Here is a 10198-nt window from a genome sequence, read left to right as displayed (position 1 = left end):
TGGCAGCACTAGGCATGACTAAGTACCCAATCATAGCAGTGCAGGTGACTGAATGCCCTTGTGTTGGCATTAATAACTAACTACATATCCCATACCACACCATCTTTCCTACTGTTATTAATTGGACAGCAAACCTGGAGGTTGTGTTGACCATAATAAACTTACACAGTAAGAAAGAATTTAGGACCTTTGCTAGTTCCCCACGTATCCTGTGTGCTACAGTACAACCCATTGGTACCTATGTATTTTTCAGTTTTCCCCACGGTGACCACACACCCAGCTTCATACAGTCCTTAGGTTATAGTGTTCTGACAGCAGTCAGTGGTTTTGTTTGCACAGTAACCATTGGTGAGAGAGGCATAACCAGTTTATAAGCTGGAATCCAGTTATCCTGCTCAAGAGGACGGTTATTGTTTATCACAAAGCAAAGAACTCTGAGTCATGTAAGACAATAATTATGTTAAGATGAAATTTGCACAAGATTATGTTTAAGGACTACTGGTGCACCTGCATGTCTACAAACAGCACCCGCAAGGTTACAGACAAATCAATAAAGTCCCAGAGCAACTTACCAGCAACAGTTTAACCCTTCAGTTGCAAAAACAAAGCTGTCTGGTAAAGGGTTATAGTGAGAAAGAGCCATGTTATAGAAGCTCCTGACCACAACCAAAAACCAAATGATGTTTTACAGCAGGTATGAAAATGCAAAGTGACAAGCAGCTCTTATCTACTGTAATAAATACAGATTCCGATAGGCCTTCAGACAGAGAACCCATTCATTTACAAGTCTCACGGATTTCAACCCCTTCGTGTCAGTGCAAAAGTGTTCACATCGGATCAAAGTTCGGATGTTAACAGTATTAGTAAAAATTAAATCAAGCGATCGTCGATGCGATCACGTGATTTCAAGGCCGGATCAGATCAAGGGGACTGTCTACGCTGCTAGGCACGTCCCCCAGGTCGATCATTGCCTTTGTCAAAAAGGGAAGCAACAGGATGCCATATATGATAGGACATTCCATGACGTCCTAACAGCATTAAAGTCCAGAGCTGTTAGGATGGCATGAAATGCCCTAACGGCGTAAAGGGGATAATGATATTTGTCTACACCATAGAACTCAGTAAGCAAAAGTAGCGATGAGATCCACCACAGCACCAGGTCCCAATGGAGGCTAACTCCACAGAACTCAGTAAGCAAAACTAGCAATGAGATCCACCAAAGTACCGGGTCCCCATGGAGGCTAACTCCGCAGAATTCAGTAAGCAAAACTAGCAATGAGTTCCACCAAAGTACCGGTTCCCCATGGAGGCTAACTCCGCATAATTCAGTAAGCAAAACTAGCAATGAGATCCACCAAAGTACCGTGTCCCCATGGAGGCTAACTCCGCAGAATTCAGTAAGTAAAACTAGCAATGAGATCCACCAAAGTACCGGGTCCCCATGGAGGCTAACTCCGCAGAATTCAGTAAGCAAAACTAGCAATGAGTTCCACCAAAGTACCGGGTCCCCATGGAGGCAGACACTGCAGGATCTAGAAACCAAAAATAGTGATAAGATACACAACAGCACCACCAGGTCACCATGGAGGCCATTATTGCAGAAGCCAAGAAGCATAACTAGCAATGAGATCGACTATAGCACCAGGTCCTCATGAGATTCACATAGTTAGATATTCAGAGAGCTTACAATTTAATACAAATTCAATTGGATGAAGAGTATAAAAAAGCATTTTATACAAGATACAAGCATTATGATCACCTGGTTTTGCCCCTTTGGCTTCTGTCTTTTTTTTTTTATAATGATATTTTCAGGAACACATTACATTGTTTCTAAATATGAGGATGTCATTCAGATATGATGACAATCTCCAAGAAAAAACATTTCAAAATTGTAACAGAGATTATGGAGCAACCAATTAGAAAATCACATTCTATGTTACATCATATGCAAAGATAAGCTTTCAATTGGATAAATCAAAACTATCAGCTAAGCAAACAACGGGGGGTTGAAATATCCCTTAGCTTCTCCAACTATTATGTAAAGTTTATTAAAAACATTTCTAATGTTGCAGTCAGACTAGTAAAGAACAGTCTCCAGAAGAAGAGTGTTAAAGGGATATGAAAAATATATATATATATATATATATATTTTGTGATTCAGACACAATTTAAAAGAAAATTTATGCTTACCTGATAAATTTGTTTCTTTTTAGACACGATAAGTCCACAGATCATCTTCATTACTTATGGATATTCACCTCCTGGTCAGCAGGAGGAGGCAAAGAGCACCACAGCAGAGCTGTTAAATAGCTCCTCCCTTCCCTCCCACTCCAGTCATTCGACTGAAGTTAGGAAGAGAAAGGAAAAGCCAAGGTGCAGAGGTGTCTGAAGTTTATAATAATTAACAACCTGTCTAAAAGAACAGGGCGGGCCGTGGACTCATTGTGTCTAAAAAGAAACAAATTTATCAGGTAAGCATAAATTTTATTTTCTTTTTAAAGACACGATGAGTCCACAGATCATCTTCATTACTTATGGGATACAATACCCAAGCTAGAGTACACACATAAGGGAGGGACAAGACAGGGAACCTAAACGAAAGGCACCACTGCTTGAAGAACCTTTCTCCCAAAAGCGGCCTCAGCTGAGGCAAAAGTATCAAATTTATAGAATTTTTAAAAAGTGTGAAGAGAGGACCAAGTTGCAGCCTTGCAAATCTGTTCCATAGAAGCTTAATTTTTAAATGCCCATGAGGAAGCAACAGTCCTAGTGGAATGAGCCGTAACTCTCTCAGGAGGCTGCTGTCCAGCAGTCTCATATGCAAAATGGATGATACTCTTCAGCCAAAAAGAAAGAGAGAGGTAGCCGTAGCTTTCTGACCCTTACGTTTTCCAGAGAAAATTACAAACAAAGAAGAGGACTGATGAAAGTCCTTAGTCGCTTGTAAGTAAAATTTTAAAGCACGGACCACGTCCAAATTGTTCAGAAGACGTTCTATCTGAGAAGAAGGATTAGGACACAAGGAAGGAACAACAATCTCCTGATTAATGTTCCTATCTAAAACAACCTTAGGAAGAAAACCTAGTTTAGTACGTAAAACTACCTTATCTGAATGGAAAATAAGGTAAGGCGAAGTGTATTGCAACGCCAAGAGCTCAAACACTCTACGAGCTGAAGAAATGGTAACAAGAAATAAAACTTTCCAAGATAACAACTTAATATCTAAGGAATGCATAGGCTCAAACGGAGCCCCTTGAAGAACTTTGAGAACTAAATTCAGACTCTATGGAGGAGTAACTGGTTTGAACGCAGGCCTGATCCTAACCAAGGCCTGAGAAAATGCTTGTACATCTGGGACATCTGCCAGACGTTTGTGTAACAAAATAGATAAGGCAGAGATTTGACCCTTTAGGGAACTTGTCGATAAACCCTTTTCCAAACCTTCTGGGAGAAAAGACAAAATTCTGGGAATCCTAACTCTACTCCATGAGTAGCCCTTGGATTCACACCAATAGAGATATTTACGCCATATCTTATGGTAAATCTTTCTAGTTACAGGCTTACGAGCCTGAATCATGGTTTCTATGACTGAATCAGAAAAACCCCGCTTGGATAAAATTAAGCGTTCAATCTCCAAGCAGTCAGCTTCAGAGAAACTAGATTTGGGTGAAGGAAGGGCCCTTCAATTAGAAGGTCCTTCCCTCAACGGAAGTCTCCAAGGTGGCAGAGATGCCATCTCCACCAGAACTGAATACCAAATCCTGCGAGTCCAAGCAGGTGCAATGAGGATTACTGATGCCCTCTCCTGCTTGATTCAAGCAATGACCCGAGGAAGAAGCGCAAATGGAGGAAATAGGTATGCAAGGCTGAAAGACCAAGGAACCGCGAGAGCATCTATTAGTTCCGCCTGGGGATCCCTGTACATCGACCCGTATCTCGGGAGCTTGGCATTCTGACGAGATGCCATGAGATCTAACTCCGGCCGACCCCATTTGAGAATCAGGTTGGAGAACACTTCTGGATGGAGTTCCCACTCTCCCGGATGAAAAGTCTGCCTGCTCAGAAAGTCCGCCTCCCGGTTGTCCACCCCTTGGATGTGGATCGCCGACAGATAGCAAGAATGGGCCTCCGCCCACCGGATTATCTTGGCTACCTCGGTCATCGCTAAGGAACTCCTCGTTCCTCCCCGATGATTGATGTAAGCCACTGACGTTATGTTGTCTCCTGTTCCATGTTTACTTGAGGAGACAAGCCGGCATAATCTCCATTCCACTGCCTGAGCATGTTTAACTGCAGAGGTCTGAGGTGGAACCGAGCAAACGGGATGATGTCCATTTCCGCCACCATCAGTCCGATTACTTCCATGCACTGGGCCACTGACGGCCGAGGAATGGACTGAAGGGCTCGACAGGTATCTAGAATCTTTGATTTCCAGACTCTTTTTTTATCTGGTTTGCAGATAATCTTGAAAGAAGAAATCTTCCTCTGGGAGAAAAATTTTTGAATTCCAGTTTGTATCCCTGAGACACTATTTCTACTGCCCAGGGATCCTGAACGTCCCGAACCCAAGCCTGAACGAAGAATGAAAGTCTGCCCCCTACCAGATCCGGTCCCGGATCGGGGGCATGCCCTTCATGCCGTTTTGGATTCAACAGCAGGCTTCTTGGATTGTTTACCCTTGTTCAAAGACTGGTTGGGTCTCCAAGTAGGCTTAGATTGTTCCGGTTTGGAGGAAGAGAAAGAATTTCCCTTGAAATTTCGAAAGGAACGAAAATTACTTTGTCATCCTTTTTGTTTGCTTCTCTTATGCTGAGGAAGGAGATGACCCTTACCTCCCATGATATCAGAGATAATTTCAGTCAGGCCAGGTCCAAACAAGCTCTTCCCCTTGTAAGGAATCGCTAGAAGCTTAGACTTGGATGACGCGTCCGCAGACCAAGGTTTTAACCATAAAGCTCTGCGGGCTAGGATAGAGAAACCCGAACTTTTAGATGTCAATTTAGTAATCTGCAGAGAAGCGTCCGTAATAAAAGCATTAGCTAATTTAAGAGCTTTAATCCTATCTTGGATATCCTCCAAGGAAGTCTCAGTCCTGAGAGACTCAGACAGAGCATCAAACCAATAAGCTGCCGCACTGGTGACAGTGGCAATGCACGCAGCTGGCTGCAAAAGCAGACCCTGGTGAACATAAATCTTTTTAAGTAGACCCTCCAACTTCTTGTCTATGGGGTCTTTAAAGGCACAACTATCCTCAATGTGAATAGTAGTTTGCTTGGCTAAGGTGAAAATAGCCCCTTCCACCTTAGGAACCAGTTATAGGAAACATATTTTTGAAAATAGGAGAGGGAGAGAAGGGAATACCTGGTCTCTCCCATTCCTTAGAAACAATCTCCGAAGCTCGATTCCGCACTGGAAAAACGTCTAAGAAGGAATATCTGTCCAATTTACTCAACTTCACAGGAGCGACTACTACTGTGGAATCTCAGTCGTCTAAAGTAACCAAAACCTCCCTGAGCAACAGGCGGAGGTGTTCTAGCTTAAACCTGAAAGATACAACCTCTGAATCAGTCAAAGGCAATGAACTTTCTAAGTCTGAAATTTCGCCTTTCAATGGAACCTCAATACCCTCCATCTCAGTTCCCTGGGAGGGTACATCCGAGATTGCCACCATTGCATCCGAAAACTCACTGAACGCATGGTTGTCTTTCCTCTTACGTTTGCCTTGTAGCATAGGAAAAGCAGACAACGCATCAGAAATTGTGGAAGACATAAGCGCAGCTATGTCTTTTAAGGTGACTCCAACAGGCGCTAGAGCAGAAGTACAGGGCACTGCTTGTGCGGGCGTTAAAGTTTGGGACGCTTGGGAAAGCTGCAGCATACTCTGAATCTCGTCATTAGACTCCTAAGAAGCATCCGCTTTTTAAAAACTTTGCTCATGCAAAATCTTTTCCTTATAACATAAAGCCCTCTCAATACACGAGGGGCAAAAAGGGATTGGTGGTTCCACATTTGCATCCAAACACATGGAGCAAGTAACATTCTGCACGGCTCCATACTGAAACCCAATAAACTAACAATGTAATTAAAAAAACAGAATTTCTGCTTACCTGATAAATTACTTTCTCTTGTGGTGTATCCAGTCCACAGATTCATCCTTTACTTGTGGGATATTCTCCTTCCCAACAGGAAGTGGCAAAGAGAGCACACAGCAGAGCTGTCCATATAGTTCCCCTCTAGCTCCACCCCCCAGTGATTCGACCGAAGGTTAGGAAGAAAAAGGAGAAACCATAGGGTGCCGTGGTGACTGTAGTTTAAAAATAAAAACCACCTGTCTTAAAATGACAGGGCGGGCCGTGGACTGGATACACCACAAGAGAAAGTAATTTATCAGGTAAGCATAAATTCTGTTTTCTCTTGTAAGGTGTATCCAGTCCACGGATTCATCCTTTACTTGTGGGATACCAATACCAAAGCTTTAGGACACAGATGAAGGGAGGGAACAAGACAGGTACCTTAAACGGAAGGCACCACTGCTTGTAAAACCTTTCTCCCAAAAATAGCCTCCGAAGAAGCAAAAGTATCAAATTTGTAAAATTTGGAAAAAGTATGCAGCGAAGACCAAGTCGCTGCCTTACAAATCTGTTCAACAGAAGCATCATTTTTAAAAGCCCATGTGGAAGCCACTGCTCTGGTAGAATGAGCAGTAATTGTATCAGAAGGCTGCTGGCCAGCAGTCTCATAGGCCAAACGGATGATGCTTTTCAGCCAAAAGGAAAGAGAGGTAGCGGTCGCCTTCTGACCTCTCCTCTTACCAGAATAGATAACAAACAAAGAAGATGATTGTCTGAAATCCTTAGTTGCTTGTAAATAGAACTTTAAAGCACGAACCACATCAAGATTGTGTAACAGACGTTCCTTCTTCGACGAAGGATTAGGACACAGAGAAGGAACAACAATTTCCTGATTAATATTCTTATTAGACACAACCTTAGGAAGAAAACCGGGTTTGGTACGCAAAACTACCTTATCTGCATGGAACACCAGGTAAGGTGAATCACACTGTAAAGCAGATAACTCTGAAACTCTTCGAGCAGAAGAGATAGCTACCAAAAACAAAACTTTCCAAGATAAAAAGTTAATATCTATGGAATGTAAAGGTTCAAACGGAACCCCTTGCAGAACTGAAAGAACTAAATTCAGACTCCATGGCGGAGCCACAGGTCTATAAACAGGCTTGATTCTGACTAAAGCCTGACTAAACGTTTGAACGTCTGGTACCTCTGCCAGACGTTTGTGAAAAAGAATCGACAAAGCAGATATCTGTCACTTTAAGGAACTAGCTGATAATCCTTTCTCCAATCAGTCTTGGAGAAAGGACAAAATTCTGGGAATCCTAACCTTACTCCATGAGTAACCCTTGGATTTGCACCAACAAAGATATTTTTGCCAAATCAGGGTATCAATAACCGACTCAGAGAAACCACGCTTTGATAGAATTAAGCGTTCAATCTCCAAGCAGTCAGACGCAGAGAAATTAGATTTGGATGTTTGAAAGGACCTTGTATTAGAAGGTCCTGCCTCATTGGTAGCGTCCATGGTGGCACAGATGACATGTCCACTAGGTCTGCATACCAGGTCCTGCGTGGCCACGCAGGCGCTATTAGAATCACCGAAGCCCTCTCCTGCTTGATTCTGGCAACCAGACGAGGGAGGAGAGGAAATGGAGGAAAAACATAGGCCAGATTGAAGGACCAAGGCGCTGCTAGAGCATCTATCAGCACCGCCTGGGGATCCCGGGACCTGGACCCGTAAAGAGGAAGTTTGGTGTTCTGACCGGACGCCATCAGATCCAATTCTGGAGGGCCCCATAGCTGAGTTAGCTGGGCAAATACCTCCAGATGGAGTTCCCACTCCCTCGGGTGAAAAGTCTGACGACTTAGAAAATCCGCCTCCCAGTTGTCTACTCCTGGGATGTGAATTGCTGAGAGATGGCAAGAGTGATCCTCCGCCCATCTGATTATTTTGGTTACTTCCATCATTGCTAGGGAACTCCTTGTTCTGCCTTGATGATTGACGTAAGCTACAGTCGTGATGTTGTCCGACTGAAATCTGATGAATTTGGCCGCAGCTAGCTGATGCCATGCCTGAAGTGCGTTGAATATCGCCCTCAGTTCCAGAATGTTTATCGGGAGAAGAGCTTCTTCCCGAGACCATAAGCCCTGAGCTTTCAGGGAGTACCAGACTGCACCCCAGCCCAGCAGACTGGCGTCGGTCGTTATGATGATCCACTCTGGTCTGCGGAAACACATTCCCTGAGACAGGTGATCCTGAGACAACCACCAGAGAAGAGAATCTCTGGTCCCCTGGTCCAACTGTATTTGAGGAGACAAATCTGCATAATCCCCATTCCACTGTTCGAGCATGCACAGTTGCAGGGATCTGAGGTGTATCCGTGCAAAAGGGATTATGTCCATTGCCGCTACCATTAGTCCGATTGTCTCCATGCACTGAGCTACAGATGGCCGAGGAATGGAATGAAGAGCTCAGCAAGTACTTAAGAGTTTTATCTTTCTGACCTCCGTCAGAAATATTTTCATTTCTACAGAGTCTATTAGGGTTCCTAGGAAGGGAACTCTTGTGAGGGGGGAGAGAGAACTCTTTTTGATGTTCACCTTCCACCCCGTGAGACCTCAGAAAGGCCACTACAATTTCCGTGTGAGACTTGGCTCTTTGGAAAGTCGACGCCTGAATTAAGATATCGTCTAGATAAGGCGCCACTGCTATGCCCCGCGGTCTTAGCGCCGCCAGGAGGGACCCTAGCACCTTTGTAAAAATTCTGGGAGCAGTGGCCAACCCGAAAGGGAGAGCCACAAACTGATAATGCTTGTCCAGAAAGGCAAACCTGAGAAACTGATGATGATCTTTGTGGATAGGAATGTGAAGATACGCATCCTTTAGATCCACGGTAGTCATATATTGACCCTCCTGGATCATTGGTAAGATTTTCCGAATGGTCTCCATCTTGAATGATGGGACTCTGAGGAATTTGTTTAGAATTTTGAGATCCAGGATTGGTCTGAAAGTTCCTTCTTTTTTGGGAACCACAAACAGGTTTGAGTAAAACCCCAGCCCTTGTTCCGCAAATGGAACTGGGTGGATCACTCCCATTGTATGTAGGTCTTCTACACAGTGTAAGAACGCCTCTTTCTTTGTCATGTCTGTAGACAGATGAGAAATATGGAACCTTCCCCTTGGAGGGGAGTCCTTGAATTCTAAAAGATATCCCTGGCATACAATCTCTAAGGCCCAGGGATCGTGTACGTCTCTTGCCCAGGCCTGAGTGAAGAGAGAGAGTCTGCCCCCTACTAGATCCGGTCCCGGATCTGGGGCTACCCCATCATGCTGTCTTAGAGGCAGCTGCAGGCTTCTTGGCCTGTTTACCCTTGTTCCAGCCCTGGTAAGGTTTCCAGGCTGCCCTGGGTTGTGAAGTATTACCCTCTTGCTTTGCAGCAGGGGAGAATGAAGCGAGACCACTCCTGAAATTCCGAAAGGAACTAAAATTATTTTGTTTGTTCTTCGTCTTGAAGGACTTGTCCTGGGGGAGAGCATGGCCTTTTCCCCCAGTGATTTCTGAAATAATCTCTTTCAATTCAGGTCCAAAGAGGGTCTTTCCTTTGAAAGGGATGTTCAATAGTTTGGATTTTGACGACACATCAGCCGACCAGGACTTTAGCCATAACGCCCTGCGTGCTAAAATGGCGAAGCCTGAATTTTTTGCCGCCAACTTAGCTAGTTGGAAAGCGGCATCTGTGATAAAGGAATTAGCCAGCTTAAGAGCTTTAATTCTGTCCATAATGTCCTCATATGAGGTCTCCGTCTGGAGCGCATCTTCCAGCGCCTCAAACCAGAAAGCCGCTGCAGTAGTTACAGGAACAATGCACGCAATAGGTTGGAGAAGTAAGTAAACCCTCCAATTGTTTATCCATAGGGTCTTTAAAAGCACAACTGTCTTCGATTGGTATAGTTGTGCGCTTAGCAAGTGAAGAAACAGCCCCCTCCACCTTAGGGACCGTCTGCCACGAGTCCCGTATGGGGTTAGATATGGGGAACATTTTCTTAAAAACAGGAGGGGGAACAAAGGGAATACCTGGTTTATCCCACTCCCTAGTAACGATATCCGCAATCCTCTTAGCGACCG

General features: G+C 44.2%; 1 protein-coding gene across 2 annotated transcripts in view; it reads right to left on the bottom strand.

Annotated features, from left to right (window-relative positions):
- Nucleotides 1-10198, bottom strand: part of NEK7 (NIMA related kinase 7) — a 247263-nt gene that overhangs the window by 204356 nt on the left and 32709 nt on the right. The gene's annotated exons all lie outside the window — the stretch shown is intronic.

Source organism: Bombina bombina, chromosome 10, assembly GCF_027579735.1.
Source record: "Bombina bombina isolate aBomBom1 chromosome 10, aBomBom1.pri, whole genome shotgun sequence".
Classification (NCBI taxonomy): domain Eukaryota; kingdom Metazoa; phylum Chordata; class Amphibia; order Anura; family Bombinatoridae; genus Bombina; species Bombina bombina.
The sequence above is the reverse complement of the archived record's forward strand: the minus strand, read 5'-3'. Positions and strand labels throughout refer to the sequence as shown.